General features: G+C 41.4%; 1 protein-coding gene across 14 annotated transcripts in view; it reads right to left on the minus strand.

Annotated features, from left to right (window-relative positions):
* Positions 1-16,651, minus strand: part of SERGEF (secretion regulating guanine nucleotide exchange factor) — a 232,384-nt gene that overhangs the window by 130,482 nt on the left and 85,251 nt on the right. Inside the window, exon 10 of one of the 14 annotated variants that reach the window (XM_074401194.1) lies at positions 1-16,651. This exon is cut by the window's right edge and continues 13,566 nt beyond it. The exons of the other annotated variants lie outside the window; for them this stretch is intronic. The gene's annotated coding sequence lies outside the window, so the exon portion shown is untranslated. 14 annotated transcript variants of the gene reach the window in all.

Genomic DNA, 16,651 nt, shown 5'->3' on the forward strand with positions numbered 1-16,651 from the left:
TTTTCTCCCCAATCTCTATTTAGCTGTTCGCTAGTGATGCTCCTGGCATGCCAATCAGATACTGCAGCCGGCAGTGCAGTTTGTTACAACAAATTCACAGTTCCTAGTAAATTCAGTGGAAAAGTACTGTGTCAAGCAGCCTAATTAAACTGACGTAATTTCCACAGCCATACACTTCTATCAAATAAGAAAAAAAAAAACACTCAGGGTAAAAAGAAAGAAATCATGTCTTTCCATCTTATGAAATTGACTATGGCTGTAATATATTTAAAGAATGATTCTGCTCAGTGTCCTTGGAGCCACAGTTGTCCAAGTCTTGGGCCCTAGATGAGACTTTGGACTGTGCTGGGAAGAGCACTAGGCTACAAGTCTGCAGGTCCTTCTTCTCACCCAGTCTGTGACCCTTGGCAAGCTATTTTCAGTGTCTTGGGGAAAGGAGGAAATATCAAACTGGACTGTCATTAAAACATCCTGTGAGTCTCTTATTCTCTAGTCTGTCAAACTGTCAAACTTATGACCAAAAATGAAAAAAAAAGAGTGTACTTTTATCAAACTAGTGAAATAAGAACTGAACTAGAGGTAGCCATTCTGGTCCCAGTTTTGCTGCTAGCTAATTATGACCTTGAGCAAACTACAGAATCCCTAGAGATGTCAAAGTCTTCATCTTCTAAATGAGGGTGATGAACTGGATAAATGTTACAGTTCCTTCTATTCTATTCTATAGAAGATGAAATTGGTTGCACTACCATGGAGAGGACAGTTCTGAATGTCACGCATTTCAATCTGCCTACAATGGGCTTTCTCTTCTCACAATGAGAATTAGTTATATGTTCTTCCCCTGTGTTTAAAGATCTTCTATTCTAAAAATGCAAGACAGACATTTGCCTCTTCTTTCTTTTGAGATAGCTCAGCAAATAAGGCTGCCCTTTTCCTCACTTCTCCCCAGTCCCACTCTTAGAGGAAGAAAGCACTATCCAGGCAGAGGGGGAATGAGGGTTACCAAAAGAAATACCAAGGAGTCACTCAGGTTTCCAAGTACCAATTGAAAAAATGGTCGGACATTAGTCAGACAAATGATAAAGGTGGAGTCAGCCACAAGTAGAAGGATCTCAGAGGGAAGATGGGGTAGGGAAAGGAACATTGATAGTTAACCAGGAAACAAACCCCAGGTTTCTCTTCAGACAGCAAAAAGAAACTGCGTGTAGGAGACAGCAAGGCAGACAAACGTAAGGGTGAAACAAAATAGCATGCATCCTCAACTCCATGGACAGTTAATCCACTACTAGTCCTAGAAATTCCACCTCTCCGATATTCTGAACCTATTTACTTCTCTTCATTATTGCTGCCATAACCTTAGTTCAAATTCTCCTCAACTTAGTCCCCAATCACTGTTACAGTTTTCTGACTTGCCTCTTATCTCTCTTTCTCCAGTCTATCCTTCACCTTGCCATCACAATGATCTTTTAAAAACACAATTCTAAACAAGCCACTTTTCTACTTCAGATGTTTCAATGTCCTCTCATCATCTTCAGAACAAAACAGGAGTCCTACACAATCTGGTTCTAGACGGCCTCTTCTGCCTCACCTCACCATCCCTACAGGCTCTGCTCCAGTCATGCTGAAGTGCTTGCAGTTTCCTGAATGTGCAGCTTTGGCTCTTCATATAAACAGCTCTTTTTGCCTAAAACTCTGCCCTCTCCACAACACCCCCAAACATCACCATCACCATTCACTAAGACAATTTCCGCTCATCCCTTAGGACTTAGTTCAGACATGATCCGGTCTGAGAAAACTGCTCTGACCAGTGTCTTCAAATATGGATGACATATCCCTCTTCTTATGCTCCCACAAACATCTTATGTTATGCCATCACAACCATTTCTATGTTGAATTGTAAAGGGCTCCTGATTCCCCGATCTCCTGAACCATATTTTAACATCTTGGAACTCTAAATATAGTGCTTGACATCAGTATTCAGGAAAGAGTTGATGAATGAGTGAATGAGTAAATAAATAAATGCATGTGGGAAACCAAGCCTACCTGATAGAGGGGGAAGCCTTAATCCAGGCGTCCCCAAACTACGGCCCGGCCCGCAGGCCACATGCGGCCCCCTGAGGCCATTTATCCGGCCCCCCACCGCACTTCAGGAAGGTGCACCTCTTTCATTGGTGGTCAGTGAGAGGAGCACAGTATGTGGCGGCGCTCCAACGGTCTGAGGGACAGTGAACTGGCCCCCTGTGTAAGAAGTTTGGGGACACCTGCCTTAATCTATCAAAGCAATACTGACAGGAAAAATGGCGAGAAATATGGGACAGACTGGGGGAAAGCATGGTCTAAGGTTCAGACCAAGAACAAACCTGACAGTAGAAAAAATAAAAGCGGAAACCAGTAGGAGCTCTAGCTAAGGGAAATGGATAAGGTTCCATCATCAGCATGAGAAGCCACAGAGGAATCTCAGGTCCTGAGAAGAAAAACTTCTTCTTACTGGGATCTGTGGAACTCTCACAAGAATAAAAAGGTATAAAAGCAGCAGAGAAATTAATAAATAGTTTAGCCTGGAATCACAGAAAAAAAATGGGGCTAAAACCAGAATAAGCCTGGGTAGATCAAAGGGAATATGCTGGTAGAAGGAGCCAGGAGTTACAATGCAAAGAGGACAGGGTTTGGAGTTAGGTAGCTCTGCCACTCACTACCTCTGTGACCTTGGACAAGTCAAGTCTTTGTTTTCCTAGGAATCTTAGATTCTTCACTGGCAAAATGTGAATCTAGTACCTATTTCACAGAACTATTTAAAGAAACACATGAGCCATACTATACTTTGTAAACGAAAGGAACAAGTAATTGACAATTACTATTATGATGTTGGCGGCCAGAAGCTGTCTCTTCTGTTTGAAGGAATCCAGAGCTTATAAATTGTTCCAGATTCTCTATGAAGAGAAAGAATGCATGTTGATAAAGGAATATACTCCAAGGAATGAGGAACCTGATATGTTACCATTCCCAATGGGAGATTCTGCTAGAAAGGGCAATGCTTAACCCAAAGGAATGGTACTAATAATGATGAACTTGTAAGCAGGATCAGGGCCCAGCTGAGATAGCACAGAATAATGTGTTATTTTGTGTAAATATCAGAATATAGATGTCTTCTTGATGATATAGCTAAGGTACCATCATGCTATTAGAGTCAAATAAAGGACAAACCAGAACTACATCTGTGCAGAGTGGAGTGGCAGAAGTGTCACCTGAACAGTTATCATCCTGGATATGTTTTTCAAACTCAATAAAGGAAATACATATTCAGAGAAATAGAAATCAGGTTCTCCAGGCTTAGACATTAAAATGTCAAATATCTAAAAAGGAGCTCCTGGGGTTAAGTTTTCAGATTAGACCTCTTACATAGGCAAGGGGCTGCAGATGGAAAGCAGAGGACCAGGCCAGAGTCAGGGGAGTTGCATCCACCCCTTAGGGCCAGAGACTGAGCGTCCTAGACTAGGTGAGCCAGATGCTTCATGTTTCTCCACTCTTTGTCTAGTTCCCTATCTCTCACGCACTATCATTCAGACAAATCAGAGCACTGCCAGCCTGCCTCAGCTGTGCTCAGGGGAGTCACAGTAAGGTCAGGGTCCAAATTTGAGTCAAGGGGTTAAAGGAAGCCTACAGCTCTCGTAAGATCCAAAAGGGGAGGTGAATTCAGAGGAACAGATTTGGGACCATTTTGCCACCTACACACACATACACACACACACACAGAAAATTTCCCTCCAAGGCTAAATCTTGTAAGTTCTGTGTTGGTTGGTTTGCTTAGAGATAGGGTCTCACGGTGCCACCCAGGTTAGAATACAGCGTGGAACTCATAGCTCACTGTAACCTCAAACTCTTGGGCTCAAGAGTCCTCCTGTCTCAAACTCCTGAGTAGGTAGGATGACAGGCATATGCCACCATGCCCAGCTAATTTTAAAAAAATAGAGAGAGAGAGATGGGGTCTTGTTATGTTGCTGAGGCTGGTCTCAAACTCCTGGCCTCAAGCAATCTTCTCATTTTAGTCTCCCAAAGAGCTGGGATTATAAGCATGAGCCACCATGCCTGTCCTGTTGTGGGTTGGTTTTAATAAGCTAAATCATGGGAATTTTTCTGTTTGTCTGAAGTCTCCCTAATATTTTGCAAATCATACACCATTCACCCTACTTTTACTGAAAACCAACTATATGCCTAGCATACGCAAAGAGGATATAGAAAAAAAAAATCGGAAATTACATGTGCCCTCAGAAGATGTCCAATGTAGATGAAGAAGAAAGATATATATACAGAAAGCCACTTAAAAAAAAAAAAAAAAGAAAGACAAGACCAAAAATCTGGCTGTGAATCAGAAACAAATACACTAATACAAAACATCAGTGCTGGGAGGAGAGGAGGCCAGGAGGGCCTCATGGCTCAGGTGGGCGGACAAGACCTCACAGACCGAGTAGAACCTAAGCTGGACCTTACAGAAGAAGCAATATTTAAATAAAAGTCAGGGAGGGAAAATAGTACTTCAAGACTGTGGCAACATTCATTCAATAAACAATTATCAAACACCTATTCTGTGCCAGACATGGCGCACATGAGATGAATAAGAGAGGAACAGCAACAAACACTTTTGAAGAGCTTAATATGTACCAGGAACTTTACCTAGGTTTTAAGCACTTTACCTACTCAATATTTCCCACAATCCAATATGGTAAATTACCATTATAATCCTCATTTTACAAATGAGAAAAATGAGGCAGAGGGAAGGTGAGTAACTTGCCTGAGTGATAGGGCCAGGATTCAAGCCTGGCTCTGGGCAGTTTTTTTGTTTTTTAAGTTTTATTGAAGTATAATTTATATATAAATATATATACATAGATAGATATTTAATGTGCAAAATTTTATAGGTTTTGACATATGTATATACTAGCAATTTTTTTTTGAGACAGTCTCTCTCTGTCACAGGTTTTTTTGAAACAGGATCTCTGTTGCCCAGACTAGAGTGCAGTGGCACAATGGTTCACTGCAACCTCTGCCTCCCAGGCTCAAGTGATCCTCCCACCTGAGGCTCCCCAGTAGGTAGGACTACAGGTGTGCATCACCACACCTGACTAATTTTTCTATTTTTTGTAAAGATGGGATTTCATCATGTTGCCCAGGCTGGTCTCAAACTCCTGGGCTCCAGTGATCTGCCTCATCTCAGCCTCCCAAAGTGCTGGGATTATAGGCATTAGCCATCATATCCATCCTACACTAGTAAAATCTTTACCACAATCAAGATCATGAGCATATCTATCACCAAAAGTCCCCTCATACACCCCTGAGCAGTTTTTGAATGACAACTCATTAATGGAAACAGGGAAGTCAAGTGAAGGTAGCTGGGTATCAGTTTGGAGTTTAAAAATGACAAATTTCTTTTTGGATATGATAAGTTTGAGCTTATATTCAGCAAATAGTCAAAAACAGGGAACTAGAGAGGGGCCTGTTAAGTGGAGGTGGGAATACTGATTCCAGAACAAAGATAAAAGTAAGACTCTATCTAAGAAGGAAGAGAAACAAAAACAAACAGAAGAGCAGGGGCAAAGAACTGAATCTGGGAGACATACACTATAGAAGACAAGAAGAGAAGACAGTGAAGGAGACAGTGGGATAACAATGAGAAATACACAGTGTTATGAAAACCAAGGGAGATCAAAGTTTCTAAAAAGTTCGATGCCAGAGAAAAGTCAAGGATAATGATGACACTGTATATAACATTTCAGAACCAGAAAAAAAAACCTCAGAGAAGTTACAATTTTTCTTTAAAAAAAAAAAAAAAAAAACACAGGGAATGTGAATACCGTTTGTGGTCTAGTTAACAAGAGGTATTGTACCAATGCCCATTTCCTGATTTTGATATGATATTATAGTTACATAAGACTCTATTATTGAAGGAAGCTGGGTGAAGGGTATATAAGATCCTTTGTATCAATTTTCCTCTGAATCTATATTTCAAGATAAAAAGTTTAAAAACCAAGGAACTAACTCAACATCTAATGTATGCCAGACATTGTACTAAACACTTTCATAATGAATGATCATTTTAATCTTCAAATAATCCTATTAAGTAGATGCTATATTCCCATCTTATAGCTGACAAAAGTGAGACGCATAATAAAGGACTTGCACAGAATCACCCAGCTAGATTACAAAGGAGCCAAAGCATTAACTACTACTTCTACTGCAATGTGTATACATTCTACCTAAGGCAGCCCTGACACGTGGCTGGCTCCTGCTTCATCAAGTCACGGCCTTCATATTTTACATCGACACAACTGTAGAATAAGCTACTTTACCCTATCCTAGCCCCAGTTTTCTCATCAGTAAAATGGAGCAATAACTCTTATCTTACTTAATTCCTAGGACTGCTGTGAAATTCCAATGAGATAATGGGTGCAAAAGGTCCTTACAAACTGTAAAATCTGTGCCCATCTCAGGGACTAACATTCTGAAACAAATGACTGAGTAAGGTCAGCCCTGGCTAAACAGACGGAGGGAAGGAAAATATATCTGCACTAGCAACTCTTGCTTGCCTGTTCTTTTGGGTAGTATATGACCCTGGGGATGCACTGGCTACCGGCAGCATCTGGCCAAGGGCAGGCAGTCCTCTTTGCATAAGCCTGTATCAGCACACTAGACCCAATCACCATCCCCCGTCCGCCAGCCCCACTTTCTTCCAGCCCCACACACATATGGTATGCTTGCCTATGCAGATGCCCTGTGCCTCCAAAAACTTCAGCTGTTTGTAAATGAGCATCCTGTTATGAAGCTACTAGAAATACACCCTTGGGCCCCTGACCCCAGCCCTAGCTCAAAGCTGTCTTTTTGGAGGCAGGATGCTGTTGGTACACCCAGAGCTTAAGAAATTAACAGCTCCAGATACTAGCAGAGCTGGCTTCACTCGTGGTGCCGAAATTAGCTAGAGAAGACACATACTGCTACTGTAAGATAATAGAAACCTGTCTCAGAGGTAGCTTTGGAGAGTCCTGAGTTCCACCTGTAGAAATGCTTCTCTGGATAAAATGGCCTATTGTTTCAGGCAGGAGGTCTAGCTGCACTATCTATTCCTCAGTCATGCATGGGAAAAAGCTAGGCTCAGGACGCCAGTGCAGCCTGACTCCCTGGCTTGATTAAAAGGCACTGACACTGCAATGCCAGTGACTCCATCAAGAGAAAAGAGACCTGTGGCTGGAGTGTAGGCAGCCCTCAAGCAGCTGGTTGTACAGACTCTACTGCAGCCCTTCTCTCCAATACCAGTGATGCAGCCCTCAGCAGAGCTCACCTTACTTGGACTTCTGCAACTGCCTCCTTACTGATCTCACTGCCTACTTCCAAGCCATCCTCCAAGGGCAGCCAGGGAAGGCTCTGATTGCATCACTTGTTTAGTAACCATTCACAATTCTCACTGACTACATGACTGAATGAAGCCCAAATCCTATAGCCTGGCATTCAAAGGCCTTCTCAAATTGGCCTCAGTTGACCTTTACAACATTGCTTTAATTATTTCTCTTTGTGTGCTTTAGGCTCCAGCCAAAATGAACTACTTGCTGATCCCTGAACTGAGCCTGTGATTCCTGCCTCTGTACTTTGTTCATGCTGTGCACTCCATCTGGAATGCTTCCTTCTTATCCAAATCTTACTGGATTTTCAAGCCAGCTCAAATGCTACCTCCTCCATGAAGTTTTCCTGACTATTCTAGTTTACACTATTTTAGCTACTTATTATCAGTACCTGAGGAGCTCTTATAAAATACTGATGCCTAAGCATGATCCTCAGAGATGATGATTTAATGAATTTGGGGTAGGGCTTGGAAACTAATACGTTTAATTTTTTTAATTTTTTTTTTTACAGTTGGGGTCTTGCTCTGCACCCAGGCTGGAATGCAGTGGCATAATCCAAGGCTGACTGCAGCCTCCAAATCCTGGGCTCAGATGATCCTCCAGCCAGGCTATGATCACACCACTTGTTTAGTAACCATTCACAATTCTCACTGACTACATGACTGAATGAAGCCCAAATCAGCCGCCTGAGTAGCTGGGACTACAGGCATATACCACTGCCCTCGGCTAAGTTTACTATCTTATTTTATTTTATTTTATTTTTATTTGTGGAGAAAGAGTGAGAGGAACTCAAGGTATTTTTAATATGCAACCAGAGTTATAAAACATTGTCCTCGTTAAAAAGAGCTCTCTCCTCTCACTAAGCTCCCATAACATTTTATCTAAATATCTTTTATGACACATAGTTTCTAACTTCTTTCATTTATATTCTATTTTTAAAGAATTTTATTGAGGGTTTTTTTGGTCAGGCACTATTCTAGGCACTGTAATATAATAGTAATCAACACAAAGGGCCTTGCTTTCATGGAAATTAAATTCTGATGGGGAAACAGATACTAAACAGATAAACTAAGGTCAGATGATAAGTGCCATTAAAAGCAGGAAAGGAATGGAGAATAAAAGAAGAGGTCCTCTCTTAGAGAACATGGTTTAGAAAAGCTTTCCTTATTGCAATCTGACATCCCTTTTAGACAGCATATTGACTGACAACAAAACCTGTGTCTAATTCATTTTTATAACTCTCATAGCTTTTTGCATAATGCTTGCATAAATAGGTGCTCAATAAGTACATGCTTGTTGTATGAATGAATGAATGAATGAGTAAATGATCAATGTGCCTTATTAAATGCTGTATCCCCCATAATGCCCAGGGTAGTACCTGAAATATACCAGATGCTCAATATATATTGGCTGAGTGGGGAAACTTGACTGAATTTGGGGACAAATTATTTTGATGGCATATTTTCTGTGACTAGGCCATCACAAGATTACAGAATATCAAGCTGATCCTGAGATTACTGAGTCCAACCTCCTCATTTTAAAGATAAAGCTATTGTCAGAGATGATCACCTAACTGGCCCAAGGTCACAGAAGAAATCACAGGGAGAGATGATCTGAGTCCCTAGTTCTTCTGATTCTTGGTCCAATGCTCATTCCATCAAACTGAAATACTTTTTCCATTAGCAAGAAAAAACCATTCTGAGGATCATTAACTCAACTGGCCCAAGAAATAACTCAGATTAGCACCAGCAAAATGAAAGAAAACCTCCATTTTCTTTGTTCTTTTAACAGTCTTTGCTGATGACTCAAGGATGGTACATTTAACAGACAACCTCACCCTCACGACACCTCACTGCCCAACTCCACCTCCCACAGTAAGGCATGCAGACAGGATCTCCTAGAGCAGGCAGGGGACTGGTGAATTTCCAGCTACAAATACAACTATGAACTTTTCCCCTTTTCCATTTTTAGCCACAGTTCCAATGAAATAATGGGAAGGCAACACCAGGTTACATGGAAAAGGCTAGGCAAAGAAGCCAGTAGCTGGCAAACCAGAGAGGAGCTGAAGGCTCTGGCCAGGTGAGGCACAGCAGCAGGTGCAGAGACCACTGACATAGTAACGGGTGTGGCTGAAAGCCAGTGATTGGCCACACTGGCCTTGCTGTGGGCAAACAAACTGTGGCCTGAAGACAAGCAAGTAAAATTTTTTTGTCCCCCCATTTTTCTTAAAATTCTGTGGAATTACAGCATCCATCTGGATGCAATGAAAACCAATTTCCTAGAATAACATTCCAAACAGAATGCTCAAGAAAGCCAAAAGTTATACAGTTGGCATGGGTTTCCCTGGCTTTGTAGTAAATACAACACTCTATTACCTGGCCATTCTGAACCTCTACAGTCCAGGAATGTTCAAAATGAGGACTCTAGGCATTTGGAAATCCTAAAGGGCTTTCTGAATCATCAAAGGAAAGTTTGGTTGAGTGCAACTTTCAGTGTCAAATATATTATTATTATTATTATTTCTTAAAAATTGGCATTTTGTGTTGGGCACAGACAAAAGAGAAGCAGAGCAGCTAATTAACTGCAGGAGAGATTTCTAGCTTTAACGGAGCTTACAGATTACCTGGAGGCACTGAGTCCTACCAGATTATAATCAAAGTAGAGATGGTGGAAATCTGTACTTTTAGCAAGCACACCAGGTGATTCTTATGAACCGGTTAGCAGAGGAAACACCAAGCTACAAAACCATAGTATCCACTTCATGGGATTATTATCAGAATTAAGTCAAACTATATAAAGCTGTTAGCACAATACCTGGCACATAATAAATATTCAGTAATTGTTAGTAGTTGTTGTTATTTAATTGTTAATAAGACATTCCAAGGCTGGTCAGATAATAGTTACTCTAGGGACATGTACAAGTTTAAAAGCAGAGAGTTCAAATATCCTGGAGTGGAACAATTACTATCATTTACCTGTTTTTCTTATTAACTTCATCCCTGTTATCCCCCTAGCACAACAGTTCTCAAAGTGTGGTCCCTAAATCAGTAGCATCAGCATCATCAGGGAATATTATTAGAACGTGGATGCAGTGAACAGGGAGGACTTCTACACTGCTGGTGGGAATGTAAACCAGTACAACCACTGTAGGAAACAGTGTGGAGATTCCTTAAAGAACTAAAAGTAGAACTACCATTTAATCTAGCATTTCTACTACTGGGTATCTGCCCAGAGAAAAAGAAGTCATTATACAAAAAAGATATTTGCACACGCATGTTTATGGCAGCACAATTCGCAATTGCAAAAATGTGGAACCAACCTAAACACCCATCAATCAACAAGTGGATAAAGAAACTGTGGTACATAGATATATAATGAAATGCTATCCAGCCATAAAAAGGATGAATTAATGGCATTTGCAGCAACCTGAATGGGATTGGAGACTATTATTCTAAGTGAAGTAACTCAGGAACGGAAAACCAAATATTGTATGTTCTCAATCATAAGTAGAAGCTAAACTGTGAGGATGCAAAGGCATAAGAATGGCACAATAGACTTCAAGGACTCGGGAAAAGTGGGGGAAGTGGGTGAGGGATAAAAGACTACAAATCGGATTCAATGAATACTGCTTGGGTGATGGGTCTCACAAATCAACACTAAAGCACTTATTCGTGTAACCAAATATCACCTGTTCCCCAAAAACCTATGGAAATAAAAATGAATGAATGAATGAATAAGAAGTACAAATTCTCAAGCCCCACTCCATACCTACTGAATGAGTATATCATTAGAGGTGGAGCCCAGAAATTTATTTCAGCAAGCTTTCCAGGTGATTCAGAAGCAGGCTATAATTTGAGAACCATCACCCAAACACCTTGCAATTCAACGTATCATCCCTATATCAGCAGCATAGGAGTGCTGGAAATGCAGAATCTCAGGTCCCAACCCAGACTAACTAAATCAGATTCTGCATTTGAATAAAATCCCCAGGTGATTCATATGCACTGTATCATTTGAGAAGCACTATCCTAGTCTACAGGAACTTCAGAGAGACAAAAGAAACTAAATTTACCATTGTTTTGATTATTAAATGGGGTTTATAAGTAGTTACTAGGCACTGTCCTTTACACAGATTACCTTGTTCATCCTCATTATGCTTGCGGTAGATATTTTTATTCCTGTTTTACAGATTAGAAAATTGAGCCTGAAATCAATAAAGTAACTTGCTCAAGTGGTAAGGCTGACCATCTCTGTATGACCCAAAGTCTGTATTCCTTTCTCCACTTCATTGTGCCTGTGGGTATAGGGAAGCAGACACCACCTGCCTGCTGGTACAAGTGGAGCACTTCAAAACAAAGGCAGTCCTCAACTTATGAATAAGCAAGACTCCAAAAGTATGTTTCTAAGTCAAATGTTTGGAACTAGTGAGAGAACTACTTGTAGAAACTATTTACATCATGGCTTCTACAAGAAAATGCATTCGGAATTACAGTACCAGACGGTAGGAGCTCCCTGCAGGGTCAATACATCTGGGCTCCAGGAACTTGTTAGCACTTCATTTATATCAACATAAGAAAAAGCACCTCCAAGGCAAATCCCTCCCCAGATGTTATGGGCTGGGAAACATCCATTCATTCCCTCATTCAAAGATTTACTGAGAGCCTCCTATGGAAAAGGTGCTGTGCCAGGTGCTGTAGGTGAAAATGGTCCATGACTCAAGGAATTCATAACCAGTAAGGGAAATAAAGCAGGAACAGTCAGCCCCCGCCCCCCCACACCATATCCAAAGTAGGAAGTGGTAACTGACAAAAAGCTACTATGGAAGTTCACAGAAGGAAGTGACCAATTAGGACCTGGACATCAGGGAAGACTTCCCAAGGAGGTGTCATCTAAAACTAGTCTGGAAAAAGAAGCAGAACATGGATTAGGCAAAAAGCACTTCTGGCAAAGGGAAGAATGTGAGCAAAGGTAAAAATGTGTGAAAGAGAAGTCATGTTACAGAACTGTGGGTTATCCTCTTACGTGAAGCAAAAGGTTCACTTAACTTGAATTCGGGAGATGAAACTAGAAAGGCAGGACTGTGCCTCAGCAGGGAAGACTCAATGCTAGGTTGAGAGAGGAGAACTTTGTACATATATAGAGAGCTGCTGCATATTACTCATCATATTACATAACAAATCATTGAACCCCAAATCCTTTTTGCAACAAACTAGGGTAAAAACAAACATTTCTGAATTGGTATTATAATTATTTCAAGTCTGCTTCCTCCGTTAGACTGAATTCAAATGACTTTGAGCATTAGCAAATGTTCAAAAGATGCTGAATGTACAAACAAAGGAATGAATAAATGAGTACACTAATGAGCAGCTGAGAGGTTACAAGCAGGAGAGAGAAGGCTCAATACTTCATCATGGCCTGAAAAGGAAAGGGTAAGGGGAGGGATGGACATGGAGAGACTGGAAGCAGCAGATCTAATGGCTAGGAGGCCACTGTGATTAGACAGGGAAGAGTCTGGAAACAACTAGATTAAGGGCAACGGGACTGAGGAAAAAGGGGCACAGCAAGTGACTGGCAATGTGAACAGAAAAGGAAGACATCAAAGTCTCACTAAAGTTTGGAGTCTGGGTGACAGTGCCATTATAAAAATGGATAGTCAAATGGAAGAGTAAGGTGCATATTAAATATCACTTATTAAATCCTCACAACCCTGAGGGTATTATCTCTCCGACCTCATCCTCTCTTATTCTCCTCCATAATCACTCCACTTGAGTCATGCCAGCTTCCTTGCTATCGCCTGAATATACCAAGCCTGCTCCCACTTCAGTGCCTTTGCATTGGGACATGCTTCCCCAGATATCTGCATGGCTAAGTCCCTCACCAACTCCATGTCATGATTTCCATCAGGCCTATTTAAAACCGCAACCCGGGAGGCTAAGGCAAGAGAATCACTTGAACTGGGGCTGGGGGGCAGGGGGTGGTGTGGAGGTTGCAGTGAGCCGAGATTGAACCGTTGCACTCCAGCCTGGGTAACAAGAGTGAAGCTCCGTCTTAAAAATAAAAATAAAAACTGCAACTCACACCTCCCCCACAATTTTCAAAATCCCTTATCCTGCTCTCACTCTTTTTTCTTCTTTTGATTATATTTATTATCTTCTAACATGGTATTTGATTTTCTTATTTATAGGTTTAATGTCTGTCTCTCCTCACTAAAATATAAATTCCATAAAGATAAGGATTTCTGTCTATTCCACAAATGCCTTGTAAGTGGCTGGCTTATAACTGTGCTCAATAAATTCAATGAACTATCTCCATTTTATAGATGAGAAAACTGAGGCTCAGAGGAGGAATGCAGCTTTCCCTAAACAACACAGCTGTCAATCAGTTTTAGGAACCTAATTCAGACACAGATCTGTCCAACTCCCACTGCCACTCTACCAGGCTAAGTTTCCCTTTAGACAGGCCTAATTTAAGGCTACAGTGGCCTATGTGAGAAGTTAATGGTATGAGATTAGAGCCAACAGCAACCATTCCCACAAGACAGGGGACTTGGCCTGGCAGGGAGCAAGTCTATGCATACAGATCCTGAACTGCCTGCAGCCTGAGAAACAAGCAATCTGACCAGAGACTCACCAAGAGAACCAATGGTTTCATTTTCTAAGCGCAAGTTTGAAGAATCAGGCCAGCTTCTCCAGTGAAGCAGCTCCTAATTTTTCCAGCTGCCTAGATTGTCAAATTACAAACTTATCTTCAGGGGAATATATTTAACAAAGGGACATGTTCTATTTCCCTTTTTACCACCCATCCAGTGGATCTGCACTTGGTTTAATTGCCACTCTGATCCCCCCACATAATCCATACATCACAAGACTCACATTTACAGTTCAGTACATTATCACGCTGGAGCTGCTCAAAATAAACGGGTTTGGCAAAGTGTAATTATTTCCAGCAAAAGAGTTGGTTCTGCATTTTGACAGTCATCTGATACATTATTATACTCAATGCTAAACTGTGAAACTGCAAAATTAAAAGAAAGCAATTTTTTAAGTTTTAAAAGTACTCATTATTAAATTATAAAGCAGATCATTTATGATGAGTCAGTCCAAAAACAGAAGGATGATAATGAAAGACTGAAGGAAGACTGGCTTCTTTGTATAACCTCTAACATTCACAATCCAAGGCCATTGTGAAAATTAAATGAGATTGCATAAAAAAATATCTAGTCCAGTGCCTAAGACATAATAGGTCCTCAGTAAAGGCTGATTTTCTTCCTTAAAAATTATTATTATTTTCTCAGCAGCAGAATTTACAAACTACCTCAATTTGTTCATTGTTCATACATTCCATGATTCTATAATTCCCAAAGAGCTCTCAGTCTGCCAGGGAAAGGCAAGTAAACAGATAACTCCCACAAAAGGGAATGAGTGCTAAGAGGGACATAAGCAAAAAGGGCTACGAGGGTGCAGAGAAAGAGTCCTTACCCCCGGGAGAGCAAGGCCTGAAATGAATTAGACAGGGCAAGATGAGGCCAGTAAAGTGTGGGGGAAGGTGAAAGACAGCGAGAACAACACACGCAAAGGTCTGGAAGCAAGAAAGAACACAAGAATTGGGGATACTGTAATTAGAACCAGCCTCGAATGACCAACACAGGGGGAACAGATGATAATGAGACTTGCAATGGCTCCTCTTTTTTTGTTAAAGTGACTAAATGCACTGGCTCCTCAGCACAATGGGAAGTGGCTGAGCTTGCCTTAGAGCCCACTTTCCCTAGTGCAAATTCCCAGCCACCACCAAGCCTCATGGACTTGTCTCAAAGCTGAGATGGGAGAGATTTCTCTTTAAAAGAAAACTTGACGAAATCTAAGCTACCCAATGGCAATGTTTGAACATGCTGAGTCAGCTGCACTTCAGGAAACAGTGTCCTTGGAGAACACAGCATATCACTTTACACACAGAAAACCACTTCTGTCCATGAAGGACAAAACTGTGAAATGCTTAACACTGGCCTTTAATTATTAAACAAGCCCAATGAGCTCTGGCAGTGAGACAGATCACACACACTCACAAAGAGGTCTCTAGCAGGCCAGCCTATATTGTCTTAGGATTATTCATCAAGGCACCAACAGACAAGGGTCTTTCAGAGATCTTAGGGTCACGAGGTTATCTATAGCTTTTGGAAAAGATGATCAAGCTCAGAACAGGGAAGAGTAAGTAAAAAAAACCTGACCCTTTGCAGAAAACATTTTTTTTCCTAAGTATTATAACACAGCCTATGCTGGCAAAGATTTCATTAACAACTTTTTGCTCCTCGGTTGACAATTTCATACTGGTCAGTTTTTGGCTTACTGTGTGGTACTCAGGAGTTTATTCAACTGTCTCCACTGGGGTATTTTTCAGTCTCCTGAGAACAAGCAGAACACTGAGGAGAAACTCTGGAATCATACCTGGCTTCAAATACTGCTTGTTCTCCCTTGTACTCACTGTATGACTTGTAGTCTCAGTTTCCCCCTTCATAAATGTAGATTCATGGGGTTTCTATGAAAATTAAGTAACCTACCATGTACCCGGCACAATGCACATAAGAAGGGCTGTTTACATTGTGTTCTCTATTCCCTTTACTCCTTTTGTGTCCTAGAAAAACTAGAATGGTTTCCTATCTGGATACTGGGTCCACCTCTTTTGATTTCAGATTAAAATTGTCATCTTAGTCTCTGCTGGTTTGAAACCAACTTCCACCTGAAGGTTACTCTAACAGGAAGAAATCTGGGTAATGACCACAGGGCCAGTCTTTTCACATCTCTCCTTCCTCTGACCTCTGACAGTCCTACCCCACCTAGGCACACCTCAGCTTGCACTCCGCTTTAGCTGACCCATCTATGAAGTCTGCCCATTTTCCTGTTCCCACAGCCTTCTTCTCCCATCATCAGCTGATTCCTGTCTATTGGTCCAGCCCTGCCATAAGCCAAGGGATCACCCTCCAGGTCTAGCCAGGCTTCTGCCCTTATCCAGTTTAGCCTACTGGATCCTTAGTCCTGGAGAGCAGGGGCCACACCTCAGTGCTCTCAGCTCTGTAAGCAGCTCAGGATCCAGTACACAGCAGAGGCTGGCCAGAAGTGGTGGGGTGAGGCCCAATCCTGGGACATGTTCTTAGAAGTTCTGTCTTGAGGCCAAGAAAAAATTTCCTAGGATGGAAATGCTCCAGGAAACCTAGGCAATGACAAATGAGCTGAGCACAGGCAATCTCCAGAGACTCCTGGTACTCCAGAAAC

Source organism: Saimiri boliviensis, chromosome 6 (genome assembly GCF_048565385.1).
Source record: "Saimiri boliviensis isolate mSaiBol1 chromosome 6, mSaiBol1.pri, whole genome shotgun sequence".
In the NCBI taxonomy this organism is placed as follows: Eukaryota; Metazoa; Chordata; class Mammalia; order Primates; family Cebidae; genus Saimiri; species Saimiri boliviensis.